Source organism: Cyprinus carpio, chromosome B16 (genome assembly GCF_018340385.1).
Source record: "Cyprinus carpio isolate SPL01 chromosome B16, ASM1834038v1, whole genome shotgun sequence".
Lineage (NCBI taxonomy): Eukaryota > Metazoa > Chordata > Actinopteri > Cypriniformes > Cyprinidae > Cyprinus > Cyprinus carpio.
In genome coordinates, this window is record NC_056612.1 from 8,977,156 (window position 1) to 9,002,827 (window position 25,672).

The window sequence follows — 25,672 nt, forward strand, 5'->3', positions numbered from 1 at the left end:
AGTTGCTCAAGTTTAGGAATAGGAATGTTGTCCCTTTCTTGTCCAATACAGGCTTAGGTCTTCTTTGTCCTCTTTAGTCCGGATGACATGGCATCCCAGTTTTCCAAAAAGAACTTCAAATTTTGATTCGTCTGACCACAGAACAGTTTTCCCCAGGAATTTTGGGTTTTCATGAGCTGTATGCCAAAATCATCAGTATTAAAACAATAAAAGACCTGAAATATTTCAGTTGGTGTGCAATGAATCTAAAATATATGAAAGTTTAATTTTTATCATTACATTATGGAAAATAATGAACTTTTTCACAATATGCTAATTTTTTGAGAAGGACCTGTATATATATATGTTGAATTTTGACATTGACAACCTTTAAATTAAGTTGACAGTAAGTAATAAAACAGTATTGAGCATTGAGTATTTGTGTATTATGCATTTTTCCTTATCACTATTTTCTTTAATAGTTGTTCAATGATTTTAATGGAACCGGAATTTGAACCGGAACCGGAACCGTTAGGCGGAACCGGAACTGGAAAATTTCTAACGATTCCCAACTTGTACCTGCAATGTCATAGTTACTTTCTACAGGTGATAAACGATGAGAAAAAAAATGCGCAGGGATGCATCTTGTCATCTGCCGAAGAACATTGGGAAAGTACTGCTCCCCCACCTCTGATGCGTCGACCTCCACCACGAACTGACGTGATGGATCAGGGGCAACGAGGATGGGAGCCGAAACGAAGCGACTCTTCAGTTTGGCGAATACAGCCTCAGCTGTATCGGACCACCTGAACGTCGTTCTGGGGGAGGTCAAGGCAGTCAGAGGTGCGGCTAGTTGGCTGAAGTTGGGAATGAAACGGCGATAGAAATTGGCAAACCCCAGAAACCTCTGTAGGGCCTTAAGGGAATCCGGACTTAGCCATTCTATCACAGCCTTAACCTTGTCAGGATCCATATGCACTCCCTCAGACAAGACGATATACCCTAGGAAGGGAACAGACTGTGCATGGAAAACGCATTTCTCCGCCTTGACAAAAAGCCCATTCTCTAGCAACCTCTGAAGCACTCGTCTGACGTGCTGAACATGATCCTGGAGAGAAGATGAAAAAAATCAATATGTCATCCAGGTAAACATATATGAACTGATCAACCATATCTCTCAGCACGTCATTGACGAGTGCCTGGAAGACCGCTGGGGAGTTGGACAGCCAGAAGCGCATGACCAAGTATTCAAAGTGCCCCCTAGGGGTGTTAAATGCGGTCTTCCATTCATCGCCCTCCCTTATGTGGACCAAATGATAAGCATTACGTAAATCCAATTTTGTGAAAATGGATGTTCCCTGTAACCGTTCGAAGGCTGAAGACATCAACGGCAAAGGATAAGTATTCTTCAGTAATCAATGTACAGTCACAGAGAAACGTCCTTCTTGGCCACGAAATCCAGCCTTCTTCCCCACAATAAAGAACCCCGCCCCCACAGGAAATCAGAAATATATTTCTCCATAGCATGCCAGAGAATCAGAAATATATTTCTCCATAGCCTCCCTCTCTGGAACAGAAATTGAATATAACTTGCGCCTTAGGCGGCGTCAACATGAGACACCAGTTACTTCACTTAAATACACATATACAATGAGAAGCAGGTGGTGCTGTTAATCAGACGTGATCGGAGACCACGCCCACTGACACACACCTGCACACTAAACAAAAGCCGAGAGAGAGACAGTGAATTCATGAACCGTGACACATGAGTGAGTGCTGCGATGCAACAGTTGGCGGAACAAACAACTGAAATGGAGCAAAGGTACCTAGACTCTATTTTAATAATTCTTGGAGATTTTAACAAATTAAATCTGTCCCATGAACTGCCAAAATACAAGCAGCACATTACATGTCCCACCAGAGACAGCAATATATCGGATAACTGTTACACAGCAATAAAGGATGCATATCACTCCATCCCACAAGCAGCTTTGGGGCTCTCTGATCACTGTTTGGTTTGGTTTGGTCTTATACCGAACTACAGGCAGAAACTGAAATCAGCTAAACCTGTTTTAAGGACTGTAAAAAGATGGACTAATGAAGAACAGCAGGATTTAAAAGCTTGTTTTTACCTCACTGAGTGTTTTTGAAGCTGCAGTAAAGATATGTGCATTCCCTCACAGAGACTGTTACATCATATACCAGTTTCTGTAAAGATATGTGCATTCCTACCAGGACATACTTATCATTTAATAATGATAAACCATGGTTTACTGAAAAACTCAAACAGCTTTGTCACGCCAAAGAGGATGCTTACAGAAGTGGGGATAAAAAATCTTGTATAACCAGGACATGAACAGACTAACAAAGGAGATCAGAGTGGATAAATAAAACTACTCAGAAAAGCTGAGAAAAGAGCTGTCAGCAAACGATCCAACATCAGTATGGATAGTCTGAGGAACATCACCATGTAAAAGACACAGCCCCCACAGTCTGTGGAGAATGAACAACTGGCTGACGATCTGAATGTGTTTTTCTGCAGATTTGAAAAAGATAGTCTCCCCACCCCCCATCCCGCTCTGATCTGCAGTTCACACATTCACTTATCACCCCTGCAACTCCCCTCCCTCCCTCCCCCACCATCCAACCTCTAAGGTCTGTGTAGAGGACGTGAACCGGGTCTTCAGGAAGCAGAAGTCTAGAAAAAGCTTCAGGCCCAGATGGTGTTTCACCTGCCTGTTTAAAAAGTCTGTCCTGACCAACTGGCATCTTCAACAGATCATTGGGGCTGTGTGAAGTTCCCTGCTGCTTCAAATGCTCCACCATCATTCCGGTCCCCAAAAAGTCCAAAATCACTGGATTTAACATCTATAGACCTGTCGCTTTCATATCTGTGGTCATCAAGTCACTTGAGAGACTGGTCCTGGCCTACCTGAAGGACATCACTGGACCCTTGCTGGACCCTCTCCAGTTTGCCTACAGAGCAAACAGGTCTGTGGATGATGCAATCAACATGGGATTGCATTACATCCTGCAACACCTCAACAGACATGGGATATACGAAAGGATCCTATTTGTGGACTTCAGTTTGGCCTTTAATACCATCATGCCTGACCTTCTCTCAGACAAACTCATACAGCTCTCCGTGCCCACCTCCATCGGTAAGTGGATCACCCAGCTTCCTGACAGACAGGCAGCAGCTAGTGAGGCTGGGAAAAAACTCACATCCAGGACTATCACCATCAGCACTGGCGCCCCCCAGGGATGTGTTCTCTCCCCACTGCTCCCCTCTCACTACACGAATGACTGGACTTCAAAGGACCCCTCTGTCAACCTCCTGAAGTTTGCAGACAACACCACAGTCATCGTCCTCATCAAGGACAGAGAAGAGTCTGCTTACAGACAGGAGGTTGAGCAGCTGGCTGTCTGGTGCAGTCTTAACAACCTGGAGCTAAACACTCTCAAAAATGTGGAGATGATAGTGGACCTCAGCAGAAACCCCCCTGCACTCCCCCCACTCACTCACTCATTAAGGTTCCTGGGAACCACCATCTCTCAGGACCTAAAGTGGGACACTCACATAGACTCTATAGCATTTGGACCAGTCAGACACACCATTTTTCATTTGATTTAACAAATAAATTATTCATTAGATTAACAAATGATCACAGACTCCTCTAAAAGACTGGGTGCCAGGATGTCTGCGAATGACCCCAGACCCCTGGTTACCATGGCAGCTACAACACCTCAGCCAGACCAGATAACTTTTATGGCGTAAGAGTATGTGGAGAGAATCTTCCTCCTACTAAGTTCTCTCTGAAACATATTGCTATAAATATTGACTCTTTAATTAATTTAGCGAAAAACCCTTTCTTTGAATGAACAACACATATACTTTAGGTCATTGTGTATGTTGTTACTGTTCTTGTATATTGTCTTTTTGTCTTGTATACTGATTTATGCATGCTTGTGATAGAACCACTCATTCATGTAATCTTACCAATGTTTAGTATCTATGGATTCGTATATTATATGTAGATAACTATGCAACATATTAGTGTTCTAAGAACCCTTACTGGTTTGTATATCAACCTCCCGCTTGGAATTTAAGCCTTTCTCATTGGACAAGCCCATCCTGAGAGGCGTGAACCTTCTCAGACCTTAAAGGCCTTACATCAATGACCCGCCTTCAGTCTGCGGTTCTTTTAGATCCTAAGGGGATGAGGAAGATGTGCTAGAACTCTCCTGGACCACTAAGCATGTGCCAGGCCTTCGTGCCTTGACTTTCTCAGCTGACGCCTCTCTTAGCTCTTTTTCACTTTCCACTGGGAAGAAACTCCCAATCACCATTGAGTCAGGACATCTTTGGAATTCATCACTCTTCAAATCTGGTGATCTGGTGAAGGTGATCGCGCCTCCTACACCACCGAATCTCCAAACCATCAAGACTTTCCCTCCAGACGCTCATTCCAGGCCAAGGAAATGCAAGTATCGTACATTTAACTAAACGAAACACAGGTTTAGTATAAGCTATAGACCCCGTTATAAATGGCGCTGATGGTTTTACTTAGGTGATTAACTGACTTTTTCATAGCTTCATTTTCTGGTTTTCCTGATGGTTTCATCCAAGTCTCATTTGCCCTTTCCCCTGTATGAGTGATTGTATGTATGTTTGTTTGTTAGACTAGTTTGCATTAGTGTTTAGTTAATAAAACTCTTGTGCACAAATTACATGAGTTTCTGATTCTGCCTTGCAAATTAATGTCCCTTACGATTTTGATCCTCGCTACATGCTCTAATGCATTAATACTGTATGAAAGTATTTTCTGTGGCCACGAAAATATCCTTTCTTATTGTTGATATGAAATTATGCTAAATGTTCACTGGACGAACGGATTAGTTGATGGCAATTTAATTCTGCCACAGTTACTACTGGCAGCTCATATAAATAATTGTAATTAATCATAATTAATTATATACCTTTCCATTTTGAGCTTAAATTTACTACACTCCATTGCAAAAAAGGCCCAGCAGAGGTAGTACTTCCTTCACCAGCTGAGGAAATTCAACCTGCCACAGGAGCTGCTGAAACAGTTCAACTCTGCCATCGAGTCTGTTCTGTGTTCATCCATAACTGTCTGGTTTGTCTCAGCTACAAAATCAGACATCAAGAGACTTTAGCGGACAGTCAGGACTGCTGAAAGGATTACTGGTGCCCCTCTACCCAGCCTCCAAGATCTTTACATCTTTACAGAGTGAGGAAAAGGGCTAAAAAATCACCTTGGACCCCTCACACCCAGCCCTCTCTCTTTTCGAACTGTTGCCTTCTGGTCGGCGCCACAGAGCACTGACCACCAGAACAGCCAGGCACAAAAACAGTTTTTTCCCCACAGGCTTTATTCAACCTGAACAATTAATCTTCATAATTATACATTGTCCATCACAACTAACATAGTTAATTGACATATTTATATTAAACTGCACACTTTGTAAATAACATATCTGCACACTAATAACATACATGTACAGTCTCTAAACAATTACATTTTTACCCTATACTTCTATTTCTGTATATATAGTATATATATTATTTAATGTTTTTTATTTATTTATTTATTTTCATTAGTGTTATATTACATCCCTACTGTGTTATTCCTATGTATGTCTGCACTATGTTTGTACTTTCTTCTACACTGGAAGCTCCTGTCGTCAAGTCAAATTCCTTGTGTTTGTAAACATACTTGGTAATAAAGCTCTTCTGATTCTGATTCTAAAATGCATAACTTTTGCCTTGGTTATGCCTGTGGTTTACACTACTCTGAGACTTTTGAAAACGCTGCAGACCCCTTTTTTGTTTGAAAACTCTGGGGTTGCATTCCAGTGTAAACGGACCAAAACGGAGACTTTTGAAAATGATGGCGTGACTGCCCACATTCTGTCTGTGTATCCTTGACGACCGTGTAAACAATAACATCATGCTCATTGTTGTATCCATAGATGTATAGGTAGATTCCCCATTCAACTGCGCCAAGTGTCCACCATCTAAATAATAGGGAATCTACCTATACATATCTATGGTTTTACCTGCAAAAATAGTAATGTGACATGCATTTTCGGTTGTGTAGTGTAAGGCAAGGCAAGGCAAGGCAAGTTTATTTATATAGCACATTTCGTACAAAATGGTAATTCAAAGTGCTTTACATAAACATAAGTAAAATAATAATGAAGAAAAATAATAACAAAATTAAAACAAGCAAATTTAAAACATAAAACAGCAATTTTAAAACATTGGAAATGATTTAAAAATTGACTTATTTAAAATGATTTTAAAACAGTTAAAAATAGAAAATGATTTTACGTAAAATACAGTGAATACATAAAATACAGTGCACAGTGCTGATTCAATAAATGCACAGCTAAACAGATGAGTTTTGAGTCTAGATTTAAATGTGACTAATGTTTTAGCACATCTGATCTCTTCTGGAAGCTGATTCCAACTGCGGGCAGCATAGTAACTAAAGGCGGACTCCCTTTGTTTTGTGTGAACACTTGGTATTTCTAACTGACTTGATCCTAATGATCTGAGTGGTCTGTTAGGTTTATATTCAGTGAACATATCTGCAATATATTTTGGTCCTAGGTCATTGAGTGATTTATAAACGAGTAAAAGTACTTAAAAAATCAATCCTAAATGTAACTGGAAGCCAGTGTAAGGACCTGAGGACTGGTGTGTTATGCTCAGATTTTCTGGTTCTAGTCAGAATTCTGGCAGCAGCGTTTTTACCATGGATGAGCTGCAGCTGTCTAATGGTCTTTTTGGGAAGGCCGGTGAGGAGACCATTACAGTAGTCCACCTGCTGGTGATAAAGGCATGGACAAGTTTTCTCTAAGTCTTGACTGGAAACAAAACATCTAATTCTTGCAATGTTGTTTTAGATGATAGTATGCTGATTTAGTTACTGCTTTGACATAACTACTGAAACTAAGGTCTGTCTCCAGAATCACACCAAAATTCCTGACTTGATTTTTAGTTGTTTGTCCCCTAGAGTCAAGGTATGCATTCACCTTGAAAACTTCATCTTTAATTTCCAAATGCAATAACTTAATTTTTTCCTTGTTTAACTGAAGAAAAGTCGTCCACTTTGAAAAATGGGATATCGCTTCGATAGACCAATCTACTTAGAGTGTAAACTAAACAACCAATGCACATTGCCATGCAATTATTGCATCCAGCTGCCGCTGATCACAGTGTGAGTATAAGTGGCTGAGAACAGTGGTTCTCAGCGCCCCACCCTGGTGCCTTTCTTCCCGGAAGTGCATGACGAGCTCACCAGGTTGTGGATTGCACCTTTTACTGCCAGAAACCGGCTGGTGGGCTCCTCCTCCCTCACCACCCTCAATGGTGGTGCAGTGTCTGGTCTAACCGGCAGTGCCTATATGGCTTGCGGGGAAGCTGCTTCTGCCTTACACGCTGTGGCGTTACTGCAGGTGCACCAGGCCAAGGCACCGAAGGACCTGCATGAGGGTGGTCACGATCCAGAAGTTCTGAAAGAACTCAGAACCGCCACTGGCCTTATGCTCCGAGCGATGAAGGTCACCGCGCGTTCTCTGGGTCGTGCGATGTCCATGCTTGTGGTCCAGGAGTGCCATCTCTGGCTGAGTCTGGTTGAAATGAGGAACGCCGACAAAGATCAGTTCCTTAATGCCTGTGTCCCAGACTGGCCTCTTCGGTGACGTGGTCGAGAACCTGGCCCAGCAGTTCTCGGCTGCATGGGAGCAGACTGAGGCGGTCCAACCTTCTGCCCGGCGGGCAGCTGCTGCCTCCACCCATCCGCCAGTTGCAGCGCCCCAGCCTGCTCGCCGCCGAGGGTGGCCCACTGCGTCCACCCCGCTCCCGTGCCGCATCCGCAGCAGCCTCCAGCAAGTGGCGCCGTAGAGCTGGGCGTAGGCAGGCCGCCCCACCCGTCCTGGCCCCCGTCAAACCTGTCAGTGAGCGGAAGAGCAAGAGGCCCCGGGACGGGTGGCCCAGAGAGAGGTAGGGGGAAAAAGCACCTCTCCCTCCCCTGGAGGAGGGCCGGGGAAGAATCTGGAAATCTCGACGAGAGAGCGGTTTTCTCTGTCTCTGGGTCCCAGGAGGGCACGGAGACTTGCGGACGGCCAAACACCGGACCTCACTCATCCTCCTCCCTCGCCAGATCGCAGCAGCGGGCAGTTCGAGAGCATCAACAAAGGCCCTACTCACGCACCCTCTGCCAACCCGTGAAACCAGGTGAGCCCTGCACCCCACACTCCCACCACACTCAGGCCTGCTCACAAGCCACCCGAGATGGGTCCCTGTGTTCCACCTCGCTGCCCCACTGCGGGTACAGCTGTGGTTCCGCTGGTCCAGCTTGTACGGTTTCTAAGCGCCTGGTCAGCGCTACCCAGCCCGTCTCGCTGGCTCCTGCGGACCATCAGCCTCGGCTACCATTCAGTTCGCCCAGCGTCCCCCCAAGTTCAGCGGTATCCGCTTCACTACAGTAAAAGCGTCCGATGCCCCTGTTCTGCGGGAAGAGATCGCAGTCCTACTGGTGAAGGACGCGATAGAGCCGGTCCCTCCAGCCGATATGAGGACGGGGTTTTACAGCCCTTACTTCATTGTACCAAAGAAAGGCGGTGGGTTATGACCGATCTTGGATCTGCGAGTTTTGAACCGTGCCCTTCATCGGCTACCATTCAAGATGTTGACGCAGAAACGCATCTTCGGGTGCATCCGTCCTCAGGATTGGTTTGCAGCGATCAACCTGAAGGACGTGTACTTTCATGTTTCGATCCTTCTGTGCCACAGACCTTTTCTGCGGTTTGCGTTCGAAGGACGGGCATATCAGTACAAGGTCCTGCCCTTCGGGCTGTCCCTGTCTCCCCGTGTTTTCACGAAAGTCATGGAGGCGGCTCTTGTTCCCCTCAGAGAGCAGGGTGTTCGTATTCTCAACTATCTAGATGATTGGCTGATACTAGCACAATCTCGGGATCAGTTGTGCTAGCACAGGGACCTGGTGCTCCGGCACCTCAGCCTGTTGGGCCTTCGGGTCAACTGGGAAAAGAGCAAACTCTCGCCAATGCAGAGGATCTCTTTTCTCGGTATGGAGTTGGATTCGGTCGAACAGACAGCACGTCCCACAGAGGAACGTGCAAGGTGCTAACCTGCTTGAATACGTTCAAGGGCAGGACAGCGATCCTGGGGCATATGGTGGCTGCAGCACCACTTACACTGCTCGGCCTGTTATATATGAGACCACTCCAGCACTGGCTTTATGGCCGAGTCCCGAAGTAGGCGTGGAAGCACGGCACTCACCGGGTCCAAGTTACACCGGCCTGTCGCCAAACCCTCACCCCGTGGTCAGATCTTGCGTTTCTCAGGGCAGGGGTACTGCGACTTAATTAACCAACTGCACTGGCAACACTGCGACTGGCCTCCCACCACCAGTGGGGGGCCACGTACAACGGGCATGCAGTCTCAGGGGTTTGGACGGGCTCGCAGCTGCAGTGGCACATCAATTGCCTAGAGTTGTTAGCAATGCACCTTGCCTTGAACTGTCTCAAAGGTCACTTACGAGGCAAGCATGTGCTGGTCCGAATGGACAACACGGTGACCGTTGCGTACATCAACCGACAAGGTGGTCTGCACTCCCGTTGCATGTCACAACTCACGCCCCCCACCTCTTCCTTTGGAGTCGGAAGGTTCTGAGGTCGCTTCGTGCCATTCACATTCTGGGCCTGCTCAACCGTACAGCCGACGAGTCTCGAGCAATGCTCCCGGGAGAATGGCGATTCCATCCCCTGACGGTCCAGCTGATTTGGAGACGGTTCGGAGCCGCTCAGGTAGACCTGTTTTAATTCTCCAGAGACCGCTCACTGCCAGTTGTTCTACTCCCTGACTGAGGGAACTCTCAGCACGGACGCACTGGCACACAGCTGGCAGCAGGGCTACGCAAATATGTGTTTCCCCCAGTGAGCCTTCACGCACAAAACACTGTGCAAAGTCTGGGAGGACGAGGAGCGAGTTTTGCTAGTGGTGCCGTATTGGCCCACTCGGACCTGGTTCCCCAAATTAATGTTCCTCGCGACAGCCCCTCCTTGGCCGATTCCTCTGAGGAAGGATCTACTGACTCAGAGACGGGGCACCATTTGGCACATGCATCCAGACCTTTGGAAACTCCATGTCTGGTCCCTGGACGGGACGCGGAGGTTCTAGGTGACCTACCCAGGAGGTAGTGAACACCATCACTTTGGCAGAGCACCGTCTACGAGACACGCTTACGCCTTGAAGTGGAACCTGTTTGTCGAGTGGTGTTGTTCTCGCCGAGAAGACCCCCGAAGATTCCCGATTGTGGTCATGCTTTCCTTTCTGCAGCAAGGGCTGGAGCGAAGGCTGTCTCCCTCCACCCTCAAAGTCCAGGTTGCCGCTATTGCTGCGTACCATGACCCCGTGAAACCCCATTTTCGGTCAATGATTCGTGCCTAGAGTTTGGGCCGGCTGACTCCCAGGTAATCCTGAGGCCCCGGCCCGGCTACGTGCCCAAGGTTCCCACTACACCCTTCAAAGACCAAGTGGTGAACCTGCAAGCGCTGCCCCTGGAGGAGGCAGACCCAGCCCTGGCTTTGCTCTGTCCCATCCAACCATTGAGATGCTATATAGACCAGACACAAAGCTTCAGGACCTCAGATGAGCTCTTTGTCTGTTACAGAGGCCGGCAGAAGGGGAATGCCGTCTCTAAGCAGAGGATGGCCCACTGGATTATGGATGCCATAGCCCGGGCTTATTAGGCACAGGGTGTGCCCTGCCCATTCAGGTTGCGAGCTCACTCAACTAGAAGTGTTGCATCCTCGTGTCCGCTGGCTCGTGGTGCCTCGCTGACAGATATTTGTATATGTTCTATATGTTCTATAGCCTTCGTGTAGAGCCGTATCCTCCTGTGTTCTCACCTCAAACGGGTAGTGGCACCGAGAGGCCCCGGTTAGTGTCGACTTGCTAAAACTGCTCCAGAGTGTCCGTACTGTAGACCCTGTTGAGATCCTCTGCCTTGAGGACTTCTGCCTTTCCAAGAGGGTTTGAATCACCTCAAATTTCTCCATATACACCTAAACGGATGCTATATGTGTATTTGCTCCCGAGACCTCCTTCGGGAAGGATGGGGCTTCCGCAGCATTCCTGTTCCAAGCGGAACGGGTACGTTTTCCCAGTGTTATCCAGTCTCACCCAGTGAGGTAGTGCTTTGACAATGGTGAGTGGAACTACTTGTTCCGAGCCCCGGCCTACACCTAATAGGGGCGCAGGCGGCTCGCACAGGGCACTGGGAGGGGCAGCACCCATGGCGCTTTGGTAGGGATCCCATTTTCGTCGGTCACCGACGTGGCGTCAAGAGTGACCGAGTGAAAGGGAACATCTCTGTAACACTAATGAGCGGATGGTATTCAACCATCTGTTTCATATTAATGAATCCTGACTCTCTAACACATCCTGCACTCAGAGACAAGAACTTTTTGTCTAAAAGATTAAGGACTTTTAGTTTTATTACCTCCTACAAATTAAATATCCCCACTTTGGGCGCCGCGATTCCGAAGCAACATCTCAGCTCTTCATGACTCATGATTATTCACTTCTTTGAGTTAATGGTCCCCAGAAAGTGATTGTTGCTACATATTTTATGGTGGAGACAAACAGCGTTCAAACTTTTTTTTGGTCAGCAGCACATATTCAATTCATGCCATTTTTGACACACATTATGCACACACACACACAATTGCATTTCTGGCTTCAGCACATGAAAAAGCCATTTTTGATAAAAACTACCTCTAAAAATTAAATGTATCTCTTTATGTGCTTAGATGTCTCACCACAGTGATATAGTGGAATAGATATAATGTTTACTGTGTGTTTAATCAAACTTTATACACCTAATAGTAGTTAGGAACACAACTCTGGGATCTCTGTATCCCTGACTCGCAAAGTTATAGTGATATTTTCGTCTGTCACCGATCGTAGAAACCCGACTGTGACGAATCTCAACGGCACATTACAAAAAGATGCATTGTTTCAGAAGTACAATCTCTCTGAATCTTAATGTATAATTTGACTCATCGCCATAAATTAGACCAGTGGGCGGAAATCAGCAGACAAAGAAGATTTTTTTTTACAACGCCTCAGTTTAACACACCTCATTGGTTCATAACGGTGACATAGGTGTCAGCCCCAACCTTTCAATAAAAAACGAGAGGAAAAACCCTTGCTCGTCGGCATTCCGGAAGAGAAACACCCGGGTTTTCCCAGCTTCGTGATCGGACTTCTCACACAGTCCCTCCGTTTGTTTCTGGCTTTACTTTTCGTTTTACCTTAGTTTACTTTATTGTCTTCTGATATCTTGACTTCGTTAATTGTCCTCACGAACCAAATGAACTTAAGTTTAATCATCTTTTGGAAAAGTTTACATTCCTGCGTTAGGAACCACTCGAACTCACGCATCATCAGCTCCGGAACGGACAACGCAGAAGCTACAACCAACGGACAATTTGAGCTCAGCTTCACACAAGAGCCAGATCAAAAAGCAAGTACTTTTCTTATACAATCGCAACTTAAAAAAATCTGTTTAAGGTTCGCCATAGGCTATTCCACTTTTGTGAAAATTATCCAATGACTTGGAGTCTCTCACAAAGTTAACCTCATTGGAAAATTGGTCACTCTGAGATCTGCCTTCCTTTTCTCTCTAAATAAATACACTCTTTCTCTCCCTCTCTATCTCATTACTATTTTTGTTTGATTATCTTGTTTAAATTGTATTGTTTGTTTTGCTATATACTCATATTTACTCTGTGTGAATTGTAGTTATGTACTCTTTAGTTTGCTTTTATTAAATACAATAATTTGCTTGAATTGAACCGCTTTATTGCTCATCAAGATCGAAGTCCCTGAATCGTGTGATCTGAGCTACAAGCTTTGTTTTCTAGGAATTACTATTCAGTAATCTAAATACTACAGACACAGAAAATATTGTTCTTCCTGATCAGAAGATTAATATTTCTTGGAGTTTGTAAGAAGGGTATTTTTATTGATATTTGATAAGGGAGTCTAGCATCCAGTTCGCGGGACGAACAGATTGTCTAGATAACTTACATTAATTCTAGTAAAGATTGCCTTTAAATGATTAAATATTCCCTCTTTGGGTAATTTATTTATTTGTAAGCAATAAGCACATCATATTCATAGACTCATGAATATTCACTTCATTTGAGTTAATTATTCCCCAGAAAGTGATTGTTGCTACATATTTTATGGTGGAGAATGCGGGCAGCGTTCAAACTTTGTTTTTGGTGAGCAATATTCATATTCATATTCATGCGTATTTTTGGATGTTAATATTATGCATGCGCATTTTTGAATTGTGAGTTAAGTCACGCTTCGAGCGAACTCCTTCGGCACAAAAGCCAGCTGTTCAGCACATTAACAGTTTCTAAAAAGAAAACCTAACAGTATAGTCACTGTTATTTTTAATGAAAGTACACTGCAGTATAATGTTAAAAGTCTCCTGTTAAGAGAAGACCAAGATCTCTCTGCAGTGAGAACATTTTAATAGCCTATTAATAACCCGCCTATTAAAGACGAAGAAATCTTTTTTTTTTTAGGACGAGACGTAAATCTAATCAGAGCGATGTTCCTTTGATTCAATATTTAAAAGGCCTTGTAATTACATATCGTTATTGAATTCGTGGTGAACCACAGTGATATTCAAAAATAAACGATAAATCTCCTGGTCTAAAAATTGGCTTAGCTACCCGATTTTAAACCTAACACATTTAAATCATAAGTGCTATTTTGATAAATGTGTATGGGAGTGCAACAGACGGACAATTCCTGTTGTTCACATTTGCGTGTTTTTGCAGCGAAGAAATCCTGCCTCACGCTCCTGTGTAATATAGCACCGCAAAGGTCCTAAAACCTTTGTCTGTTTGTTTAGTTGTGATTTTGACGCAGAAAATCAGCCGACAAACGCTCAAATTCTAAATCATATTGAAGTTGTCTGTAATTCCGCTGACTAAACACCAGAGGGCGTCCTTTAGGTGTTTAGAAGTCTCAAATTACGCCTCGCCTTCTGATTTCAGCCTGCATGAGTGCAATTACGCCATCTCGTGGCCGTTTCAGATAATGCTCTCTTAATGTTAATTTTTTTATTTCCCTGTGGTTGTTGAATTAGCCCGTCTAAATTCTCAATAATTATTTGCATTTACAGCTTTGCTCGTGCGAATATTATTTTATGTTAGACAAATTTTCCTGCCTTTGACTGTTTACATTTACTTTGAGTTTGGTTTGAACATGATTTGAATTAAAATTCAATTGTTTAATAGTGTAAATTAAATGTCTCAGGTCAACCACTGATTGACCTACTTAGAAGGAAGTGAGCCATCTAGTGGCCATCTCCTGTTAAGTCGGTTCACAGCGTTCAGCTCTCTGATCTCTCTCTTTTCAATTCTGTTTTTAATTACATATTTCTACTCTTACCCTTTTGATTATTTCATAATTATTAATGATACCTTACTGTTATCATTGGTTATTATAGGATATTATTCAGATTTTCCTTTTAATTCTTCTTACATGCTTATTTTAAATTTAAATTTAAACCCGTTTTGAATTTTTAATTTGAATTAAGTTTTCTGCTCACCTGGTGAAGAGTACGCCCCCTTGTGGTGAAAACCAGCTACTGCGTCCTCCTCCTGTGTTCCATACTGTCTTTTCCTCTTTTTGATTTTTATTCTTTTTCTTCTCTCTCTCTTGGATTAGGTTATTTTGGATAATTACCATCATTATCATAATTCCCTTTTTGTTTTATCATAATTAGGTACAGCTGTTGCCTTTAATTTCTACATATATATTCACTCAGTTGATGTTAAACAAAACAAATCTTAATTCACTTTAAGTTTCCTTTGTTCATCCTTTGTGTATTTGATTGTGGAACTCCCTTAGTGATTGGACAGTCATCTCAGGTTTCCAGTGAGCAAGGGGGCCGACCAGCGTTACCGATACTGGCTGTGGGTGAAACCCGGTTTCTCTTATCTCTGTCCGTCGTTGCGGCCCGCAGTAAGACCTCAGCAATTTGGCACTCCAAAGGTAGTCAATCAGTCCAGCCGACACAAAAAAACGCAATTTCTGGGACCAGTACCTAAACCAGGGCCTAAAAAGGGGCCACTCTCTTTCGAGAGGGTTCTAGGGAAAAGCCCAATTTTGCAGTGCTGTCTGGCGGTTGACACCTTGGTGTTGCCAGGTTGTGTTAAAAGTCACAAGCTGTTTGAGAGGGCGCAGCGGGACACAGAGTAACGGAAGGCCGGGGACACTGCAGTTGAGTGTTTGGGAGCGCCAGGGAGATTGCCCGCGCTGCTGGTTTCCACCTGAGCGACATCAGTTCACCCACTTATTATAAGGCACAGAATATTAGATATTCCCCCGGATATATTTTAAGTGTTTGGTCCACTTTTCCTCTCTAAGCCACACCCTCTTCCTAGGTCTCTTACTCCCATAGCCACACATGCTGTAGGCCCTAGCAGAAACTCTTGCGAAAGGTAGCAGGTTTAGCCCCTTTATTCTCTTCCTAACACTTCCAGCATTCGTATTCATTCCATTTCATTGCAGACCAATTTATTTGGTGTTTCTGTTTTCACTGTGCTCTTTCCTATCTTCAATTTTTTTTTCCCTTTTCATGCTGTTGTGATTTTGTTTCTTACAGTTCACAGAGAGACCCCAAGGAGAGCTAAGTAGTAGAGCGACAACCGAACAGCCGGTGTCACCAGGTGACCCACAAGGCTACCACCTGTCAAAGTCTCTATTTTTGGCCGACCCGTAATTGAACCCACCTAACTGTCTAACTGTCTGCATCAGTTAGCCGAAATTCTTATAGACGGCATAGCCCGTACGATAGCTCGTTAGCCAGAAAACAAACTTGCATTGGCCTTTTTGTGTGTGTGCTGTGTTTCTCTCGTCGTCCGCAGTGAGCCAGGATGTCCCGTTCATCCAGTCCCGCAGTCCCTTGGGACCAGCTAGCGACATGGCTGGAAACGATGACGACCCCCTTCCTGCCCACGGACACCAGTGACCTGCAGCACTTGAGCCAAAGACAACTGGACACTGAGACGGACCAGCTGATGGCACACGATCCGACGCAGAGTTACCCCCACAAAGAACTCGCCAGGATCACCGGGACCCTAGATCACCTACTCTTCGCCCAGGCACGGCTCAGCGAAAAGAACTACCTCGACCTGGAGCAGGAAGCTCCAACTCTAAGACTTCAAGCGGAGGAAGCCCGGAAGCATCAGGCTCACACCCAGAGCCATCTAGATAAGCTACTTCTCGAGACCCAAAACCAGCACAAGAAAGAGGATGCCACAGACCCAGGGCTACAGGAGGAAGTAGACAGACTTCAAAATGCCCTGGAGAATCTTCGTCTGGACACAGACCAAAGAGAACATTTGGAGAGAGAAGCCCAAGAGGGACTCGAGGCAAAGCTCCGACAAGCTGAAGCCCTCCTTGAAAGGGCTGAAATTGAACTGAAAGAAAGAGATGCTAAAGCTAAGGCCTATGAAAATCACCTGAACATGGCCCGAGCTGAAATCCATGACCTTACACAGCATAAAAACTTTCTAAAAGATGAACTTGAAGTCGTTCACAGAGAACTGAAACATTCTTATAGACTGCAAAGTGAACAAAAAAGAGGAAAAACACTCCACAGAGTTTCCCCTGGCCAGTGGACCCAAGCCTTTCAGCCAAGAACTTAGAGCTGAAAAAGGGAGTGAAAGCCTGCTTGTCAAAATGTCACCAACCAGCCTCCACGAACCCCTGTCAGCAGCGGGGGAGGGAAAACCCTTCCAGAAAGTCCTGGTCACCGGCCACGGACACATGGCTCCCAAAGAACTGGACAAGCTGGCTAGAAACATCCCTACGTTCAACCCAGATCCTGCAGGAGGCCATGACATCCACGCTTACTTACAAGACATAGACTTTCACTTACAAACTGTCGCCAACGTAACCACTTGGGACAAACTGTACCTGATCAGAATTACGTCCAGTCGTGAGGTACGCAGTTTCTTAGACTGTCAACCAAAGACTGTCAAAACAGACTACCAGAAACTGCGAAAAGCTTTGGTGCGTGAATTCTCTGATCCAGAATCAGACCAAGGGTTAGTAACCGCAATGGACCTCAAGCAAGGTCGACTTGAAACCCCACCGAATTTCTATAACCAACTGCGACGGGCCTACTTCGGAGCACGAAATGAACCAGGCATGGAGGAAGACATTAACTTCCGACCTTTGTTTCTTCGAAACCTCCATCCTACTGTAAGCCACCATTTGGGAGTATTAGCGTGCCCGCATAGCATGTCAACGCAACAGTTACGCGACTTAGCCCATAAGGCTTACACCAAACAAAAGACTCTGTCAGAAAAGACTGTAAAACACCCAACTATTTGCCCTGTCTCTGAGTCCTATTCAGAGTTGACCCTAGAGGGCACCCAACAGCACCACAGTTATAGACCCAACAACCGAGAGTCAAGACCGTTCCAAGCCAGCAGAGGGCAGCGTGGTCGTGGTGGTGCCCGTCCGAGGCAACAGAACGACCGCTCTGGAGGATCCTGGGACCGGCCTCGCCCCTCCCACAACAAAAAGGAGGGGGCCACCTGGGAAGCCAGCCGGCGACTCAGAAATAGCCGACCTACAGCCTCCAGAACACCAAGCCCAGGGAGCCGGGAGGGGGAACACTCTCGACGTGATGCTTGGAAGCTCAAGGCTGAACCCACATCTAACAAGGAAAGTGCAGCCACGTCCGAACCTGCAGAACTTCTGAACGTACTGAGAGAGTTCCTTAAAAAGAAACCTCACAAGGAAGACAAGAAGGATAAACCAGACACCGCATGACTAAACCTTATGCCTGAAACCAACACCCTTCCCGACGTCTCCGCAACTGAACCAAGCACCCAGAACACTGTTTTTCAACCACAAACTATTGAACTAGCTGTTGCATCATCAAACGACAGCAGCACCCACTCAGTCCAGGTGACGTCTGCACCTCCTGACCAAGAAAGCATCATCCCTCACACTGAGGTACCAGAAAGTGCTGTTTTGGTTATCTGTACCCACAACGAAACACACAAGACATACCATGACTGCTTATCGATCGACACACAAGCCCCAACACCAAAACTCCTAGGGGACCTGATCGAGAAGGGAGTGGCTCGGAAACTCTACCTAACCATCACCTTAGAAAAAGAAATGAGACTCGAAGCCCTTGTGGACACAGGCTCAGACCTCACGTTGATTTCGGCTGAACTATTTGATAAGCTCAAATTTGAAGCTCAAAGACAGAATCGAACTCTTAATTTCCACACTTGCGAGCTGAATGTACAGTCATACAGCCAAAATGACATCCAGCTTAGAAACGTAGCTCCCATCCACCTGACGATCGGTCCTATGAGTCTAGTACATCCTATTTATGTCTCACCAATGAACACTTATTCATTTCTTATCGGCAAAGACCTGCTAGATCGCTTTGAGCCTTTACTAGACTTCAAACAGCTGAAAGTCTGGGCTCAAGTGCGAGAACCTCTTCCCCTCCAGCCACACAGGTCGCCGGCGCCAGACTGTCAGGTCACCGAGGTCACGGGAACTCCCACAGAGCCAGACTGTCAGGTCACCGAGGTCACGGGAACTCCCACAGAGCCAGACTGTCAGGTCACAGAGGTCACAAGAACCCCAGCAGTCAGCCATGGGTACGCAGCCTCAACTACAAGCCAAGGCTCAAGTTCGCTCCTCTGCACCTTCAAGGCCACCAAAGACTCTGATACCTACAGCCCCAAGGTCAAGACCGAACTGCAGCTGCATGATGTAACCACAACGGACATTATTCTGGCCACATGGGCAGACAACTCAGCCATTAGTCTCTCACTATACAACGCAATCATTAAGAAGACACCGGACCTTCCGTATGCCAGCAAGCGCACCCGTTTCCCCTTGAACCCACACCCACTCCTCTATGGTGTCTGCCAGAGGAATCTGCGCTTTGTACGTGAAATGGAATTACCGGTGCCTGACTCATTATTTCCTGATCCTTCCGGACCTGCCCCACGATGTTTACATTGGAGCAGACATCTTGATTCGCCTCAAGGCTCATGTGGACATCTTTAATGAAGTTGTATGGGCCCCATTGACTTTGCAGCCACGCGTTCCCATCAATCATGACAACCTCATGTCAGGGCAGACCATCCCAGAGGTCTGCACCTTAGTCAACGAACAGGAAACGGTGGTACCAGCTTACACCAAAGGGGTCGCTATTCGGCTCAACATGCGATGTGGTCAAACCTTAAACCACACGCTGGGTTTCTTCCAACCTTCACCTGAATGTGTGAAACTCAGACTCACACTGGAAGCCACACCCCTCACTGAAGTGTCATCTCGTGTTGTCTACATCCTTTTCAACAACTGCACGGCAACTGACATCAACATTCCCAAGGCCTACCGGCTGGGATGGCTAGTGAGCCATGACTTTCATGACTTTGAACTTTTACTACCTGTCATTGGGCCCATTCCACCTGCACTGATACCCGAAGGGAGTACAGACAACACATTGTTCACTGCACCCTTCAAATTCATCGCCATCACATCTGTCATGTCAGTGACCAAAGACCAGGTGTTGCAGAACGGAGCTGACTGAGGACCAACACCTAGCATTACACACAGACTCACAACCCTTACCCAGGTTTTGAATCTCAAGTGCAGCAAATTCTACAACAAACTAACTGATGACACACCGACGGAGGAGCCTTACCCAGGTTTTGAATCTCAAGTGCAGCAAATTCTACAATACGCTAATGCACTTGAGAGCGATACGGATCATCAAGGACTCAGACAAGTTCTGTATAAGTTTAAAGAATCCTTTGCCAAAGACTCTTTAGACTGTGGTCTCACCAACCTCCACACAGTGCGCATCCCTACGCACCCTGATGCTCCTCCCACTTTTGTCAAACAGTACAAGATCGCCCTCCACGAAGGACAGTGGTGCCGAACCAGGGTTAACTACGTGGGTCTGCTCATCGGATCCCAAGGCATTGAACCACAGTCAAACCATATTCATGCCATTCAAAACATCAAGCCTCCCACTAACGTCTCTGAGCTGCGGAGTTTTCTAGGGGTATGCAATTACTCTCGACATTAAATAAAAAAAAACACATACATTGCCAGACCTCTGACAGCTCTGCTAAAAAAAGACTGCCCTTTCGTCTGGTCGAAGGCTCAAGAACACGCCATGAAAGAACTAAAAAGACATTTATGCACAGCTCCATGTCTTGCTTACCCCGATCCACAAAAGGAATTCTACCTGGAAGCTGAGTTTTCCGACCAATGTCTAAGTGCTGGCCTGTACCAACGGCATGACCAAGACAAGAAAGTAGTTGCCTATGCCAGCAAGACACTGCTTCCACCAGAGTGTAAGTTCTCAGACTGTGAAAAAGCTCTGCTCTGCACTGTATGGGCCATTCAGCGATTCTCCAATTACATTGGGGCACAAAAAGTTATCATAGAGACTTGCCACCAGCCAGTAATGTTCCTCAACAGCCAACGAATCTGAGATGGTGTGGTCACCAATCACGCATAGCCACATGGTTAATGGCTCTCCAAGGACGCAATGTTGAGGCACGGTATGCACAGAATCACAAGTCTGCACTGGGCAATGGCCTGGCCGCATGCCAAAACTGCTCTGATAACACACCTGCAGAAGCAATGGGCGTGCAAGAACCCCAACAACAACAACCAACCTTTCACAGGTACTTTGAAGAGAATGCGTGTCAAGGCATGGTCACAGCCTACGTCGATGGATGCTCCTACAACCACGATGGCATCCTTAAGGCAGGTGCAGGAGTGCTGTGGGGTCAACGACCAGCCGTGCCCCCCACAACACTTCAAATTAGGTCCCCAGTCTTCACAATATGCAGAAATAGCAGCCATTCTCATAACTCTGCAGATCGCATCAGCCCGCATCTGTACAGACTCTAACTATGCCAGACTCAGTTTTGTGGGCCACCTTTCAAGTTGGAAACAGAATGGTTTCAAAACGGCAAATAACAAGCCAGTCAAACACCAACACCTGTTCCAGGAATGTGATAACATCACAAAAACACACAATATAACTGTGTACTGGAAGAAGGTAAAAGGACACTCGAAGTTACCAGGTCTGGACAAAGACCTAAATGATCAAACTGACGCCCCTCGCCAAAACAGGCGCACTACATGGGGAGGTGTGGTCACCCCCAGAACCCACACCCAGCCCCAATGTTGCCAGTGTTAACCCGCAGCAAACGACCTTCACCTGTGGCAGTGCCCGCCTCACAGCCGCTATCGCTAACTCCGCAGATTTCCAACAACGACATTGCAGATATGCAAGCCTCTGACACTGCCATAAAGACAATTCTTAACCACCTCTCTGACCCCTCCAACCACCCTATAACTCAGTCTGAGCTCACTGATGACTCGTGCCTCTGACACCTATATAACACCAGACACATGCTGCACGTACAGGACGACATTCTGTGGTTTGCACCTGATGACAGCACAGCGCCATGGCTCATGGTGCCACGATGCCAAAGGGGGGTAATGCTAATGTACGCCCACGACACACCATGTGCTGGACACCACGGTACCAGAGCCACGTATGACACACTGACACAGGTGGCATTTTGGCCCGGCATGCAGCAAGATGTGGCAGAGTACGTCAGAGAATGTCTAGTGTGCTGCCAGTTCACACCAGCAAACCCAAACCACAGAGCCCCACTGCAACGCAGAGGGATCACGTTCCCGTGGTCAGACCTTCAAATTAACTGGGTAGGACCCCTGCCCAGGTCAACAAGAGGCAACAAGTACTTTCTCACAGTGGTGTGCCAGTTTACCAAGTGGGTAGAGTGTCTGCCAGCACCCAATGACACTGCCCAAACCACGGCATACCTCCTGATGAACCATATCTTCTCCCCGGTTCGGATTGCCACTGAGAGTCAACTCAGACAGAGGTACCAACTTCACGGCCGAGATCATGCAACAGATCTGGAAATGCCTAGGGGTACAAGCTAAACTTCACATCAGCCACCATCCAATCGCGTCCGGCCAGGTAGAGAGATCGAACCGAGCGGTGGTCGCCATGCTGAAAAAGTATGTGTCTGCTAACCAGAAAGACTGGGATGTAAAACTACCCCTTGTGCTGATGGCCATCAGAGCCACCCCGCAGGAATCAACACGGGTGTCCCCCTTTGAACTCATGACTGGGCGGCAGATGACCCTGCCACTACACTTGTTGTATCAACCAGGAGACTCCAACCTTGTCACCGCTTACACCACATTCCAGTATCTTGACAAGCTCCATAGACACTTGAAAACAACTTTTGCTTTTGCCCAGCAACACCTGCAAAAAAGCGCTGAAGGCCAGAAAGCATATTACGACCGGAAAGCATCACACCAAGAACTAAATGTGGGCAACAGGGTCTTGTATTACAGCTTCACCCCGCCAACTCAGACGGGCCCCCAGCGGCTGTCAAAGAAATTCCTACCACACTGGACGGGACCTCATGAGATTATGAACAAACTCTCCCCAGTTGCGTACCAAATCCAGCTAAACCGGGGATCGAGAGAACCAGTTCTCAAATGAGTCCACCGTAACCAGATTAAGAGACATGTGGCCACTAGCAGAGAAAGACAGGGAGGGGCCAATGAAAGCTAAACTCAACCGCCGCCATCGAAGCGGAAAGACTGTCCCATCCAACCCGGGACAACCCTCACTGACCTGTTCCCTCTCTCTTTCCCCTTTTCCTCCCTACCTCTCTCTCTCTCTCTGGCCTGTAACAGGATGCTGCTGTGGATTGTCATCCTGTGCCTCCAGACAACCAGAGGCCAGCCACCATCAGACATTATCACACCGGGTCCGGCCTCGGGCATTGTACTGAGAAAACAACCAGGACTCCTGATCACAAATTGTCGGACGCACACCCAGAAAGTATACGTTCGACTCGACCCCCGCAACGTCTACAGAGCACACTACCCCCGCGCAGTAGCCCAGTACAGCTGGGCCGGTGCCCGTTGGACAGAGGACTCCCTCTATCATGCCGAGGCCGATGTCAAGCACATGCTCAACCAACTTGAGAAGATGACTGTTACCCAGGCGGAATTAGGTGGACACAACCGCCGCGCTCCAAACGTTTCCTGGGAGCATTGCTCGGAGCCGCCGCTGCTGTTGGAACTCTGTTCAAAATTGGTATGTCCAGTGTCAATGCAGTAAACATAGCCACTGTGAGACTGAACTTCAGACTGAACTTCCACAGCTAAAAGAGCAACTCACCACACAGAGTGCATCCTTGCAAACCATCGGAAAGACATTGAAAGGAACGGTGGTCATTCTCAACACTCATAGCGTGCTTTTGAACCAGACCGTGAACTCCATGAAACAGCTGTTCACTGTCTTCCAGAATGACTTTGCCCAAACGCAGCTAGTCACAGCATTAATGACTGACATGTTACGGGAAGTGAGTTCCTCCATCGACAGTCTAGCCATGGGAAGAATTCCATCATACCTGATACCCTTAAGCCTGGTGCAAAATGTGCTGGCTTCCGCCATCACCACACCCACTGATCCTATGCAAATACACCTTGCCTACTCACTGGGTAGCGCTATTCCCCTTTACGTGGATCCCGAGCAGAAGGAGATGAGTTTCCTCCTGAACTTACCCATCATAGAGTCGAGCCGAATCTACAGACTCAAAGACATTGTTAATGTGGGGTTCTGGAAGGATAACACACATATCAAGATACGTACCCCTGAGGTGGTGGCATACCATGACAGCAACACCCAGCTATACTTAGCCCCGAACCTGCACATGTGCACCCTGACTAAAGACATCCACTACCTCTGCCCCAGCAACCCGTTTCTCAGAGACAATACTGATGGAATCTGCGGGTTGCAACCCATGATCAGCGACACGCGTTGCCCTGCCGACGCCCAGCCTCGCAGCCAAGTCACCGAGACGCAAGCTGAGATTGTAGGTGATAGATGGCTCGTTAACACTCCAGTACGTACCACTACATTGACCTACGACCAGCATGACACCGCCACCCGTGTCAACCTGCTTGACCAGAGCATGTGGATTCAAGTCCCGCGAGGGGCCATCCTCCACCTTCACGATCTGGCCTTATACCATCTTCCGAGTGAAGAGTACCAATCAGAACTAGAAATCCCATCCTTCCTCAAGAACTACAACTTCACCCTAGGTCCAGAGTTAGAACTATGGATTGAAAAAGGGGGGGCTCAGCTCATTGACATTGCTCCCCGTCGACGCAGCCCTCCAAGCCTTGTCTCGATCACCCATCCTGAACACCTCACCTGTTGTCCAAGCCTGGACTGCAGCTGACACAGCACTGTGCATCTCCATGGTCATCGGCCACACCCTGACCCTTGGTGTGGCCTTCATCCTATACAGGAAACTCAACGAGATGCGAACCTCTGCAGCCAAACTCAAGACAACCCTGACTGGAGGTCTCCGATGGAAACCACGGAGTGAAGGTACCACACCAGAAACGGATACAGACCTCATCGAGTTGGGTCCTCAGCCCTAACAAACACCTGCTCTCCGACCGTCATGATTCACCTGCCATCCGACCATTGTGATGGGTGTTGTCCGATAATGACCACAGGGCATCATCCGACCACAAAGGGGGAATGTAACACTAATGAGCGGATGATATTCAACCATCTGTTTCATATTAATGAATCCTGACTCTCTAACACATCCTGCACTCAGAGACAAGAACTTAAAAAAAAAAGATAAGGACTTTTGTTTTACAACATCCTCCAACATAACTCCCCACTCGGGCGCCGCGATGTCGACAACATCTCAGCCCTAGTGACATTTATTACACCTTCGAGATGGTCCAGAGATACTCTCGTGAGCATCAAAGGAAAGACAAACACCCGCCTTTTTACTCACAGCACGACAACATTCCAGACACACACACACGAGCATTTCTGGCTCACACATGAACATTTTTGATAAAAACTACCTCTAAATGTATTAAATGTATCTCTTTATGTGCTTAGATGTCTTCACGTGATATAGTGGAATAGATATAATGTTTACTGTGTGTTTAATCAAACTTTATATGCCTGTAGTTAGGAACAACTCTGTATCTCTGTATCCCTGACTCGCAAAGTTATAGTTTATGGTGTCTGTATGATCGTAGAAACCCGACTGTGACGAATCTCAATGGCAAATTACAAAAAGATGCATTGTTTCAGAAGTACAATCTCTCTGAAGAAAAATTTATAATTTTGTCATCGCCATAAATTAGACCAGTGGGCGGAAATCAGCAGACAAAGAAGATTTTTCCCGCCTCAGTTTCTCACACCTCATTGGTTCATAAGGTGACATAGGTGTGAACCAACCTTTCAATAAAAACAAAGGAAAACCCTTGCTCGTGGCATTCTGCCAGAGAAAGAGGGGGGTTTCCCAGCTTCGCGATCGGACTTCTCAAGAAGTCCCTCCATTTGTTCTTCTTTACTTTTTCATTTTACCTTAGTTTTTCTTTATTGTCTTCTGATATTTGACTTCGGTCAATTGTCCTCACGAGCCAAACGAACTTAAGTCTAATCAT